The sequence below is a fragment of the Pongo pygmaeus genome, chromosome 3 (genome assembly GCF_028885625.2).
Source record: "Pongo pygmaeus isolate AG05252 chromosome 3, NHGRI_mPonPyg2-v2.0_pri, whole genome shotgun sequence".
Lineage (NCBI taxonomy): Eukaryota > Metazoa > Chordata > Mammalia > Primates > Hominidae > Pongo > Pongo pygmaeus.
Genome location: NC_072376.2, coordinates 37,769,366 through 37,783,364, shown reverse-complemented (window position 1 = coordinate 37,783,364; position 13,999 = coordinate 37,769,366).

Genomic DNA, 13,999 nt, shown 5'->3' with positions numbered 1-13,999 from the left:
CTGGGTGCTAGGGCGAGACTCCATCCCCCCCCAAAAAAAAAAAAAAAAGAAAGAAAAAGAAAAAAAGAAAAGAAAGCAGCCCAAATGGAAAAGAAACACAAATGAAGGAGAAAGTTGAATGTTCACTTGGCATTGGATCTTACGCTGCCTTGGATCGTTTATGCTTCACCTATGTCTTCTCTTTATGATGAGATTCAAACTCTTCAAGGGTAGTGATGTGTCTCATAAACGTTTGCATTTCCCAAAGTTACCCACACTGTCCGATATACAGACAGATAGAAATGAGAGGGAGCTGTGATTTAGAATATTTTCCACTGGATTTTACATGTCATGCCTGGAATGGCTGACTGTAAATTTCATGAGAATGAAGACTTCTTTGTTTCCCATAGCCTAGCACAGCGCCTGGCACATAGAATAATAAATATTCATTGATTAACTGAAGGGTACACTAGAGAGAAAAATAAATGCTCTCTTCTCAAGGCCCTATTGTCTCCCCTACCACCATCTCCTAGCAGTGGAAATGTTTGAATATGCTTTTTGTTGTTTTACAGCCTTTTGCATTTAAATTGGGCGTGTCATTATCACGTTTCATTAGCTATTCCTCATACCAGCCCTGTGAGGTTGACTCTGTTATCTGCATTTTACAGGCAAGGGCACTGAGAGGTGAAACAACTTGCCTGGGTTCAGATGGCAAAGTGAGCTTCTGGAAGAAGTGGATTTCAGTGTACAACTTTGCCTTCCAGCCTGCTCGGCTGGTCCACAGAGGTCTGTGACTTTGAATATGATAACAAAATGTAGATTTTCTGTATTAGACTTTGAAAATCATTTTAATGACACTAATTCCAGAAAAGAGAATTGAGGTCAGAGTTTAACTATTTGGCTTGATTGTTTTTTATGAGGAGATTTTGTAGATACTTTAACTGGACTGCCTAGACTCAAGGTCCTTGAAATGTTCACCCTGTCCAGAGATGTAGCACCGTTGTTTCCTGCTCAACTGCATTGCCTCTCAGAAGTCCCTCTTTCTTCAGCAACCTTCCAGGAGAGACTACCCATATAATGGAACCTGTAAACAAAATTTAAATAGGAGTAAAATACTTTTATGAAGCTGGAAGGGATTCAGGGCTTATCTATTTAAGAAAAATGTACCATGGCCCATGAACTTCCTAAAATTCTATGTATAAACATTATGAGTGCAGATGCATATGGCTTTTTTTTTTTTCCTGAAAAGCTTAAGCTTTTGGACCATTCTTTTAAAAAGTGGTTATGTCCCTAACAGACTGGGAAATTGAAGCTCAGTGAGTTTAAGAAACTTGCCTTAAGCATCACACAGCAAGGCAAGAATGTGCTCAGCCCAGAACCTCAGCTCTCCCTTGTGACAGCAGAACTCTGAACATTATCTTGATTCCTGGAACATGCATTTACTTTGAAGAATTACACCCATGGGCTCTGTAAGCCATTTACTTTATTCCAAAGAATAGGTTTCCCCAAAATGGTATCCTCTATCGAGATAAAACCACTGGCACTCCCCTGGAGGACAATTGGCTGAGGTAGCTCTTTTTATTAAAGGAAAGGTTACCCATTATTATATATCTCATTATTAAGGGAAAGGTTACCCTTTCTCTTAATAGCAGAAGGGAGCAATGGCAGTTTCCAGAATTCCCATTTCTGATAACTCTGCCCAATGTGATTAATAATTCTATTATTGATCACCCACTAACTCCCCATGTGATACCAGGTGATTCAATGAAGACAAGTGATTTTCGACCTTGGCAGCACTTTAGATTCACCCAGAAGAGCTTTTAAAGATCCCCATGCCCATGGCCAGACCACACCCTGGACCAATTAAATCCAAATCCCTGGAGGAAGGACTCAGGCAAGAGGGTTTTTTTTGGTTGTTGTTTTTGTTTTTGTTTTAAAGATCCTCGCTCTCCCTCTCCCTCTCCCTCTCCCTCTCCCTCTCCCTCTCCCTCTCCCTCTCCCTCTCCCTCTCCCTCTCCCTCTCCCTCTCCCTCTCCCTCTCCCTCTCCCTCTCCCTCTCCCTCTCCCTCTCCCTCTCCCTCTCCCTCTCCCTCTCCCTCTCCCTCTCCCTCTCCCTCTCCCTCTCCCCTCTTTTTTCGGTCTCCCTCTCCTTCTTTTTTCGGTCTCCCTCTGTTGCCGAAGCTGGACTGTACTGCCGGGATCTCGGCTTGCTGCAACCTCCCTGCCTCGGGCTCCTGTGACTCTCCTGCCTTGGCCTGCCGAGTGCCTGGGATTGCAGGCGCGCGCCACCACGCCTGAATGGTTTTTGTATTTTTGGTGGAGACGGGGTTTTGCCGTGTTGACTGGGCTGGTCTCCAGCTCCTGGCCTCGAGTGATCTGCCTGCCGCGGCCTCCCGAGGTGCTGGGATTGCAGACGGAGTCTCGCTAACTCAATGCTCAATGGTGCTCAGGCTGGAGTGCAGTGGTGTGATCTCGGCTCTCTGCAACCTCCACCTACCAGCCTCCTGCCTTGGCCTCTTAAAGTGCTAAGATTACAGCCTCTGCCCCACCGCCACCCCGTCTAGGAAGTGAGGAGCGTCTCTGCCTGGCCGCCCATCGTCTGGGATGTGAGGAGCCCCTCTGCCCGGCCGCCCTATCTGGGAAGTGAGGAGCGCCTCTGCCCGGCCGCCCATCATCTGGGATGTGAGGAGCGCCTCTGCCCGGCTGCCACCCCGTCTGGGAGGAAGTGAGGAGCGCCTCTGCCCGGCTGCCCCGTCTGGGAGATGAGGAGCACCTCTGCCCGGCCGCCCCGTCTGGGAGGAAGTGAGGAGCGCCTCTGCCCTGTTGCCCTATCTGGGAAGTGAGGAGCGCCTCTGCCTGGCCGCCACCCCGTCTGGGAAGTGAGGAGCGCCTCTGCCCGGCTGCCACCCCATATGGGAAGTGAGGAGCGCCTCTGCCCAGCCGCCCCTTCTGGGAGGTGAGGAGCGCCTCTGCCCAGCCGCCCCGTCTGGGAGGCGAGGAGTGCCTCTGCCCAGCCGCCCCGTCTGGGAGGCGAGGAGTGCCTCTGCCTGGCCGCCACCCCGTCTGGGAGGAAGTGAGGAGCACCTCTGCCCAGCTGCCCCATCTGGGAAGTGAGGAGCGCCTCTGCCCGGCCGCCCACTCTGGGAAGTGAGGAGCGCCTCTGCCCGGCCGCCCACTCTGGGAAGTGAGGAGCGCCTCTGCCCGGCCGCCCACTCTGGGAGGTGAGGAGTGCCTCTGCCCGGCCGCCCCGTCTGGGAGGTGAGGAGCGCCTCTGCCTGGCCGCCACCCCGTCTGGGAGGAAGTGAGGAGCGCCTCTGCCTGGCCGCCACCCCGTCTGGGAGGAAGTGAGGAGCACCTCTGCCCAGCTGCCCCATCTGGGAAGTGAGGAGCGCCTCTGCCCGGCTGCCACCCCCTATGGGAAGTGAGGAGCGCCTCTGCCCGGCTGCCACCCCCTATGGGAAGTGAGGAGCGCCTCTGCCCGGCCGCCCACTCTGGGAAGTGAGGAGCGCCTCTGCCCGGCCGCCCACTCTGGGAAGTGAGGAGCGCCTCTGCCCGGCCGCCCACTCTGGGAGGTGAGGAGTGCCTCTGCCCGGCCGCCCCGTCTGGGAGGTGAGGAGCGCCTCTGCCTGGCCGCCACCCCGTCTGGGAGGAAGTGAGGAGCGCCTCTGCCTGGCCGCCACCCCGTCTGGGAGGAAGTGAGGAGCACCTCTGCCCAGCTGCCCCATCTGGGAAGTGAGGAGCGCCTCTGCCCGGCTGCCACCCCCTATGGGAAGTGAGGAGCGCCTCTGCCCGGCCGCCCACTCTGGGAAGTGAGGAGCGCCTCTGCCCGGCCGCCACCCCATATGGGAAGTGAGGAGCGCCTCTGCCTGACCACTCCGTCTGGGAGGTGAGGAGCGCCTCTGCCCGGCCGCCCCGTCTGGGAGGTGAGGAGTGCCTCTGCCCGGCCGTCACCCCGTCTGGGAGGAAGTGAGGAGCACCTCTGCCCGGCTGCCCCGTCTGGGAGATGAGGAGCACCTCTGCCCGGCCGCCCCGTCTGGGAGATGAGGAACACCTCTGCCCGGCCGCCCCGTCTGGGAGGTGAGGAGTGCCTCTGCCCGGCTGCCACCCCGTCTGGGAGGAAGTGAGGAGCACCTCTGCCCGGCCGCCCCCTCTGGGAAGTGAGGAGCGCCTCTGCCTGGCCGCCACCCCGTCTGGGAGGAAGTGAGGAGCGCCTCTGCCTGGCTGCCCCATCTGGGAAGGGAGGAGCACCTCTGCCCGGCCGCCACACCGTCTGGGAAGTGAGGAGCGCCTCTGCCTGGCTGCCCCATCTGGGAAGGGAGGAGCACCTCTGCCCGGCCGCCACACCGTCTGGGAAGTGAGGAGCGCCTCTGCCTGGCTGCCCCATCTGGGAAGGGAGGAGCACCTCTGCCCAGCCGCCACACCGTCTGGGAAGTGAGGAGCACCTCTGCCTGGTCGCCCCGTCTAGGAGGTGAGGAGCGCCTCTGCCCGGCCGCCCAGTCTGGGAAGTGAGGAGCGCCTCTGCCCGGCCGCCCTGTCTGGGAGGTGAGGAGCGCCTCTGCCTGGCCGCCACCCCATCTGGGAGGAAGTGAGGAGCGTCTCTGCCCGGCCGCCCCGTCTGGGAAGTGAGGAGCGCCTCTGCTCGGCCGCCCCCTCTGGGAAGTGAGGAGCGCCTCTGCTCGGCCGCCCCGTCGGGGAAGTGAGGAGCGCCTCTGCCCGGCCGCCCCGTCTGGGAGGTGAGGAGCGCCTCTGCCCGGCTGCCACCCGGTCTGGGAGGAACTGAGGAGCGCCTCTGCCCGGGCGGCCCCGTCTGGGAAGCGAGGAGCGCCTCTGCCCGGGCGGCCCCGTCGGGGAAGTGAGGAGCGCCTCTGCCCGGCCGCCCCATCTGGGAGGAGAGGAGCGCCTCTGCCCGGGCGGCCCCGTCTGGGAAGCGAGGGGCGCCTCTGCCCAGCCGCCCTGTCTGGGAGGTGAGGAGCGCCTCTGCCCGGCTGCCCTGTCTGGGAGGTGAGGAGCGCCTCTGCCCGGCCGCCCTGTCTGGGAGCTGTACCCAACAGCTCCGAAGAGACAGCGACCATCGGGAGCGGGCCATGAGGACGATGGCGGTTTTGTTGAAGAGAAGGGGAGGAAGTGTGGGGAAAGGAAGGAGAGATCAGATTGTTGCTGTGTCTGTGTAGAAAGGGGTGGGCATAGGAGACTCCATTTTGTTCTGACTAGGAGAAATTCTTCTGCCTTGGGATGCTGTTGATCTATGGCCTTTCCCCCAGCCCCATGCTCTCTGAAACATGTGCTGTGTCAACTCAGGGTTAAATGGATTAAGGGTGGTGCAAGATGTGCTTTGTTAAACAGATGCTTGAAGGCAGCATGCTCTTTAAGAGTCATCACCACTCCCTAATCTCAAGTACTCAGGGGCACAAACACTGCAGAAGGCCGCAGGGTCCTCTGCCTAGGAAAACCAGAGACCTTTGTTCATGTGTTTATCTCCTGACCTTCTCTCCACTATTATCCTATGACCCTGCCATATCCCCCTCTCCGAGAAACACCCAAGAATGATCAATAAATACTTCAGAAATTAAAAAAAATAAAAAATAAAAAATAATAATAATAATAATAATAAAAAAAAAAAAAAAAAAAAAAAAAAAAAAAAAAAAAAAAAAAGATCCTCAAGTGACTCCAATGTGCAGCCAAAGTTGAGAACCACTAATAGAAAGAAGTAAGAGAGGAAAAGAAATCATATTTCTAAGGCACCTATTACATACCAGGTGCTTTACATGTGTTAGTTCATTTACTCCTCATTGACTCAGAGAGGCTGTATAACTTCTCCAAAATCACACAGCTGGAAAGTGGCAAGGTCCAGTTTTAAGTCCAGATTATTATAATTCCTAAGGCATGCTTTTATCACAGGAACAGATGGTTTCTCGAAGGCTATTTGTAAAACATAGATTTAGTGAGGATTAAATGAGGTGCCACCCATTAAGCACTTGGCACATAGTCAGTGGACCTTAAGACTCTTTCTGTCTCCATCTCTCAGCCTATGCATTTTTCTTAAATGCTCCTCTTGACCCATGCTATGACATGACACCAAGACACTAAGGTCAGGAAGTTTCATGTTAACCCCAGCAGCTATGCAGTTATAACACCTTCTTTATACACAAACCATGTTATATTAGAATTTCTTTTTTTTTTTTTTTTTGAGACAGAGTCTTGTTCTGTTGCCCAGGCTGGAGTGCAGTGGCACAAGCTCTGCTCACTGCAAGCTTCGCCTCCCAGGTTCATGCCATTCTCCTGCCTCAGCCTCCAGAGTAGCTGGGACTATAGGCACCTGCCACCACGCCTGGCTAATTTTTTTGTATTTTTAGTAGAGACGGGGTTTCACAATGTTAGCGAGGATGGTCTCGATTTCCTGACCTCATGATCCGCCCACCTCGGCCTCCCAAAGTGCTGGGATTACAGGCATGAGCCACCAAGCCCAGCCTATATTAGAATTTCATTGTATGGGGACGTTAAGTTTTAGGGGACATAAATTGATGGAATGTGTAACTGAAAATATGTCCTACCTATTACATGCATTTTATAGAAGCTCTTGGGTTTATATACGTTAATGTCCTGTAGTCATTACTTCCCTCTCTTGTGATTGTGGGATAAATGGAATTCTTCATTTAACTGATGGGAAAGTTAGCAATGGTGGCATGGCCCTGTTATGCAGTTGAAACCTGGTGTAAGGTTTCATCCATCCATCCATCCATCCATCCATCCATCCATCCCTCCATCCATCCATCTATCCATGCATCCATGATCTTCACAGGATAAGGGCAGGGGGCTGTGTGCTACCAATTGTAAATATTTGCTGTCTCTTCCAGTCTATATGTGAGAGTCATAAACCATTAAATTTGTTTTTTTCTGAATTAGTGGTACTCAAACAGTAATGGATGGAGCAGGGTCCTCTTCAGGGTGAGACCTATTTTGGCATCTGAGGAGTGGAGGCAATGACTTTGTCCACCATGTCTCTCTGTGCTAACTAGTGCTGAAGGAATCACAGGCCAGGCATTGTCCTAGATGCTTTGTGGCAGGTGAGTCAGTAAGTATTCAAACCAGGCAGTCTGGATCCAGAGTATGGTTTCTATGTACAGCGCTAATCCTTGGGAGCCACAAGAGATATGGGGGACTGTCACAGAGGGGCAACCTCAGAGGAGAAGGACATAAGGCATGTGGCTGATCATGTCCATGCCCCTTTCCTTCTTTGTCCCCTGTTCCTCCAAATCACTGTTCACCAACCTCCTTCTGAGAAAGAAGGAACAACAAAGAGTCAGAGATAGTCTTCTCTGAAGAGAGGAGAGGAGAAGGACCAAAAATCTATCTCCTCTTCACACTTTATTCATTTCTTCAGCCTGCATTGAGAGCTGGCTATGTGTGTGACATGGTTTTCAACTCTTTGCACACATTAACTCAGAAAAGGGCAGTCACTAGCCTAAGGTTCACTACTATGAGGGGTGAGCCTGGAGGGGACCCAGGCAGTCTGACCCTACAGTTGTGCTCTGAGCACAGGCTAATGCAGGCACCAAACCTTATCAAACTGATGACATGCAGTGCCAGGCTTCTGACTTCTGGTAGTTTCTATTCATTTAAAGGAATTTTTAGTAGAGCTTTTTGGTAGAATATAATAATTCATGTAAACTGAAATTAAATTTTTATCAGAGAAAGATCAGTGGCCTTATGTATTAGTCCATTCTCACATTGCTATAAAGAAATACCTGAGACTGCATAATTTATAAAGAAAAGAAGTTTAATTGGCTGATGATTCCACAGGCCGTACAGGAGGCGTGTTAGCATCTGCTTCTGGGGAGGTCTCAGGGAGCTTTTACTCATGGCAGAAGGCAAAGGAGGAGCAGGAGTCTTACACAGCAGGAGCAGGACAGTGCGGGGGAGGCACCATCCACTTTTAAACAACCAGATGTCATGAAATCTCACTTATTGTGCCTTACCAAAACTCACTTATTGTGCCGTACCAAGGGGGATGGTGCTAAATCATTCATGAGAGCCTCACCCCCATAATCTAATCACCTCCCACCAGGCCCCACCTCCAACACTAGGGATTACAATTGAACATGAGATTTGGGTTTTGACACAGATCCAAATCACATCATTCCACCTCTGGCCCCTCCCTAATCTCATGTCTGCCTCAAATTGCAAACTACAATCATGCCTTCCCAGCAATCCCCCAAATTCTTAACTCATTCCACCATTAACTTAAAAGTCCAAAGTCCAAAGTCTCATTTGAGACAAGGCTAGTTCCTTCTACCTATGAGTCTGTAAAATAAAAAACAAGTTAGTTACTACCAGCTGGGCACGGTGGCTCATGCCTGTAATCCTAGCACTTTGGGAGGCCAAGGCAGGCGGATCACGAGGTCAAAAGATCAAGACCATCCTGGCCAACCAACTAAAAAGATACCTGAAAATGCCCCACTCCTCGGTACCAATTTTCTGTATTCGTTTGTTCTTGCATTGCTATAGAAAAATACGTGAGACTAGGTAATTTACAAAGAAAAGAGGTTTAATTGGCTCATGGTTCCACAGGCTGTACAGGAAGCATGGCAGTGTCTGCTTCTGGGGAGGCCTCAGGGAGCTTTTACTCGTGGCAGAAGGCAAAGCAAGAGCACGCATCTTACATGGCAAAAGCAGCATCAAGAGGGAGAGAGGAGGTACTAAATACTTTTAAACAACCAGGTCTCATGAAAATTCACTCATTATACAGTATCAAGGAGGAATAGCACTAAACCATTCATGAGAACCCCACCTCCATGAGCCAGTCACCTCCCACCAGGCCCCACATCCAACAGTGGGGATTACAACTGAACATGATATTTGGGTGTGGACACAGATCCAAACCATATCACCTTAAAATAGAAGGGCTCCTTCTAGAGCAGTCTCATTACGCACCTTTTTTGTTTCTGTCAATCCTGCTCTGGGTCCTTGTCTGAGCTTTGCACTCATATGTTTGTTCCTTGTGTTAATGAGGGCGCCACTAGCTGCTATTGCAAAACTCTAATACATAGATTGCTTAACAGCATCAGCTTTTATTTCACATTTCCATAAACAGCTAAGGCAATTTCAGGTCAGACAGGGTTGGATGGAGCAGGGACTCTGCTCAAATACAGACAGACAGGAGTTCCATCTTTCTCAGAACAGGGATCCTGAGGGTGCTGTATTAGTCTGTTCTCACACTGCTATAAAGAAATACCTAAAACTGGGTAATTTATTTTAAAAAGTGGTTTAATTGGCTCACGGTTCTGTAGGATGTACAGGCTTCTGCTCCTGGGGAGGCCTCAGGAAACTTACATTGAGGTGGAAGGTGAAGGGGAAGCAGGCACCCTCTTCACATGACCAGCAGGAGAGAGAGAGTGCCAAGGGGCAGGTGCTACACACTTTCAAACAACCAGATCTTATAAGAATGCTATCATGAGACAGCACTAGGGGGATGGTGCTAAATAATCAGAAACCACCCAATGATCAAATCACCTCCCACCAAGCCCCACCTCCAACATTGAGAATAACAATTCAACATGAGATTTGGGTGAGGACACAAAGCCAAATCATATCAGCTGGTCTGTTCATTGACATTGAACTGGCAAAGGGGAGACAGCCTGGGGAAATGCACAGGAGAGGTTTATATAGACCAGGCCTAGAGGTTGTGATTCTCACTTCTGTTCACATTTCATCAGCTGGCATTCGGTCCTAGGATCACAACTTAGAATGAGGAAGGCTGGCAAATGTGCCCAGCCATGTGCCCAACAAGGAAAAATGTTTCATTTTATCCCTGTTCCTTTTCTTTCTTTTGTTTTGTTTTTGGATTTTATGGTTGTTGTTTTATGGCCAATAGTTTGAGGGCTGAAAGTTGCCAGTAGAGAAAAGGATAAGTAGAATCTCCTGGTATGATTTGTGTAGAATATTAATTCTAAATGTGAAATAATCATAACTCATTTTTATTGTGTGTTTACTATGCACCAAACTGTACTAGGCCCTTCCCCTACATGACTGCATTTAATCCTATAGCAGCCTTGCGCATGGGTTTTGAAGTACATCAACAGTTCATTGCGGGAGGATATGGCTCTGCTCTTCTAAAGGGAATAGGGAGCAAATGGGCTGGAGCACTGCAGGTCCATTCTCCACCCTACTTTCCCTTCTTGTGTGTCCAGGAGGTTGATTTTCATGGACAATATTTCCAGGCTTCATTGTCCTCTGGCTTCTGGTTGGATTTGGCTAATAGGAGGCACCAATAGGAGATCAGAGTTAGGTATAATGTCTGTAGGCTCCTCTGTGGTTTGACAGTAGCTGTGACTCTATGGTCACATAGCTGCCACTCTCCCACTGCTGCTGATCTCACCAGATTGCCAAGGAGGGCCCTCTTTCTACCCCTCCAGGCCTGGGATTACAGCAGCTTTCTGCTGCTGATACTGCCTTGGTGTTTCTCTACCCCTTGACTGGTCCCTTCTTCCTCCCCACACTTCCACAAATAGTGCTTTCCATGAACTCTCTTCAATTACTCCTTGGAGAGAGCTGTCTCCCTCTCACTGGTTCCTGATTGATTCAACCAGAATCTGAAGAACTTATGTAGCATCTTTAAACAAACAAACAAACAAACAAAAACCTTTATTTATTATAGTTTCTGCTTTGGAGTCAGGCAGACCTAGTTATGGACCCTAGTTTGATCACTTACCAGTTTGTGTGATCTCAGACAAGTAACTTAGCCCCTTACTATGAGTGAGCCATAGTTTACTCACTCAAAATAAAAGATAATGGTTTGTGAAGATTTTTTAAAAAAGAATATTTAAACTACCTAGACCAGTGTTTGGCACATAATAGGTAATTCATAGAATTGAAAATGGGAAATGATGTCATGGAAATATGTCTGATATTGTTTGGCTGTATCCCCACCCAAATCTCATCTTGAATTCCCACGTGTTGTTGGAGGAGCCCAGTGGGAGGTAATCGAATCATGGGGGCAGGTCTTTCCCCTGGCGTTCTCCTGATAGTAAGTCTCACAAGAACTGATAGTTATTATAAGAGGGAGTTTTCCTGCACAAGCTTTTTTTGCTTGCTGCCATCCATGTAAGATGTGACTAGCTCCTCCTTGCCTTCCACCATGATTGTGAGGCTTCCCCTGCCATGTGGAACTGTGAGTCCAGTTAAACCTCTTTCTTTTGTAAATTGCCCAGTCTTGGGTATGTATTTATCAGCAGTGTGAAAATGGACTAATACAATGTCAAACAATAAATTATTAAATTAGTTTAAATTAATCTATACATTGTGCATTGAGCTGACAGACATTTTTAAATCCCAGTGTTGATAATTATGTAACAAAAAGGCACACAATATAAGTGAATGCAGAAAATCTGGTAAAACCTTTATGAAGGGTATTTTATCTATAGGTCCGTAAAGCCTATAAAATGTGCATTCCCTTTAATCCAGCAATTCACAGCAATTTTAGGAATTTATCCTAAGGAAATAATCAGATAAAGATGCATCTACAAACATGTTCACACTATTATTGTTTACCATGGTTAAAAATGGAAAATAATAAATATTTGACAATAGGGAATGGCTAGATAAACCTTGGAACATCCATGCAATGATGAGTAGATGAATAATTGATATAGAAAAATAGCCATAGCACATTGGTAAGTAAAATAATCAGTTACAAAACTATTTCTGGGGCGTTACTCCAAATTTTTGTAAAACAATAAAAAAGAGGAAAACTTGAAGGAATATATGTTGAAATATTGCTTTTGGTTATTTCTGGATGGTAGGATTACAGATGCTATTTTCCCCCATTCTTATTATTTTTCCTGTATTTTCTAACTTTTTAAAATAATGAACTTTGTAAAGATAAGATTGTCCTTGGCTGTAAGTAACAAAAATTCAAACAATAGTGGTTCATCAGCTCAACAATGCCAAGACCAATGTCTGAAATGTTTATGGCTTTTCCTTCACGGCCTTCATGTGGTCATTGTACCCACCAGTTATCACATATTCATTCAAAGAGAGAGGAAAGAAACAAGAAGGACAGTCTCAGGAAAACACGAACAAGAACACCATCACAGATTTAACGTTAACTGGCCAGATTTGTGTCACATGGCCATCTCCAGCTGGAAAGTGGAAAGAGGGGTGGGGGTGTGTGTGTGTTAGGAATTGGGGCTGAGTCAGCCACTTTGCAATGTCTTCTATAAAGAGGTATTGCTGGGAGGCTGAGGCAGGAGAATCACTTGAACCCAGGAGGTGAGCCGAGATTGCCAGGAGGTGAACCGAGGCAACCCGGGAGGTGAACCCGGGAGGTGAGCCGAGATCGCGCCACTGCACTCCAGCTTGGGTGACAGAGTGCGACTTTGTCAAAAAAAAGGCTTTGCTTTGATAATTTTAAAAATTAGAGTTATTAAAATGTTAAAACAAGTTATTTCTTTTTTTTCTTTGACTACTTTAATGCTTTCCTTCCTCCAGCCTCCCTTCCACCCACTTAGGCTGCAACAGCCAGCAATTTCACATTCACTGAGCCAAGGGTGTGCGGAAGAATGAAGAAACCTGAGAGAAGGCTGCACCCTCTCAGGTGGTAGGAGTGGAGAGAAGGCAGTGTGCCAAAGGACTGGAAATCAGCTTGCTTGTTCAGTCAACCTCATCTAGATCTCTCTGGTCTGAGATTCTGGCAGTGAAAGCTTATCAGCAGAAGCTTTTGCAACTTCAGTACTTCTGGCCCTGCTGTTATTTTTTAGTCTGTGCAGAACTGGCCCTGGTATTTCATTTGGCTGCTTTGGTCTCAGCAGGCCTTCCAAATAAATAACATACCCATGAGACCTACTGAGGGAATGGACTAGATTGTCTGGGTTCAGTTCCTGGCTGTGCAGGTAACTGTTATGGTCCTTGGACCGGTTACTTAAGCTCTCTGTGTTTCTGCTTCCTCAAATGTAAGATGGGAATAATAAATAATAGTATATATTTCATAGGGTTGTTATAAAAGATTGGATGAGTCGGTATTTGCCAAGTGCTTAGAATATGCCTATCACATAGTAAGCATTATACAAGTATTTGTTTAAAAAATAAATAAATATGAGAAAGGCAGAAACAGCCATAAGCTCTCTGGGCCCCATTTGTTTGAGGTTACAACTTACTTCGCATAAAGCTGAGGCATCTAAAGCTACAAAAGGGTCAAATTGTCTTTTGTTCCATGCTGGCTGAACCACGTGGTCCCAGAAGTAGGAAGGAAAGAGAAGGCTTAGGAAGCTAAGAGCCATGAAACACCTGCTGAGTGGCAGGACTTCCTAATGGCTTTCTGTGTAGCAGCTCAGTTAAGTCTAATCAGGCAGGTGCTATCACTGCCCTCATTTTACAGATGGGGAAACTGAGGCTCAGGGAGGTGAAGTAACTTGGCCACAGTCACACGCTATGAGTGGTGAAGCTGAGGTTGAACCCCAGCAATGTGTGACTTTCAAGTGTGGATATTCCACATTAAGAATGATGTTTACGTGGGAGACTTCACTTTACGTGGTTCTAAAAGGTTAAAGTATACATCAATCTCTAGTTTAAAGATACTGAGGGCGCTTTTATTTAACAGGCCCTGGTAGCAAATTTTCCTGTAAAATGTTTAATTTCTCTCTGTTTAGTTTGGCAAGTTTGAATTTTTACATATTGTGTTTTCTTACAGTATAGTGCATCTCTGTTGTTCAAAAAAATAAATTTCAGGCCTGGAACTTAGTTAAATTCTGAGGTTTTGTGGGTTGTCCTTTAAAAATAAATTTTTTTTACCTCTTTTCTTCCTTTCTTTCTTTGTTCCTGCCTGCCTCTCTGCCTTCCTTTTTCCTTCCTTCCTTCTTTCCTTTCTTTTCTTCTTCCTATTCCTCCTCCTCCCTTCCCTCCCTTCCTTTCTCTCCCTCCTGCCCTCCCTTCTTTCTTTCCTTCCTTCCTTCCTTCTTTCCTTCCTTGCTTAAGTCAGGAATACATGATCTAAAGATCTCTCTGTGTCCTTCTAAAATAGCTGAAG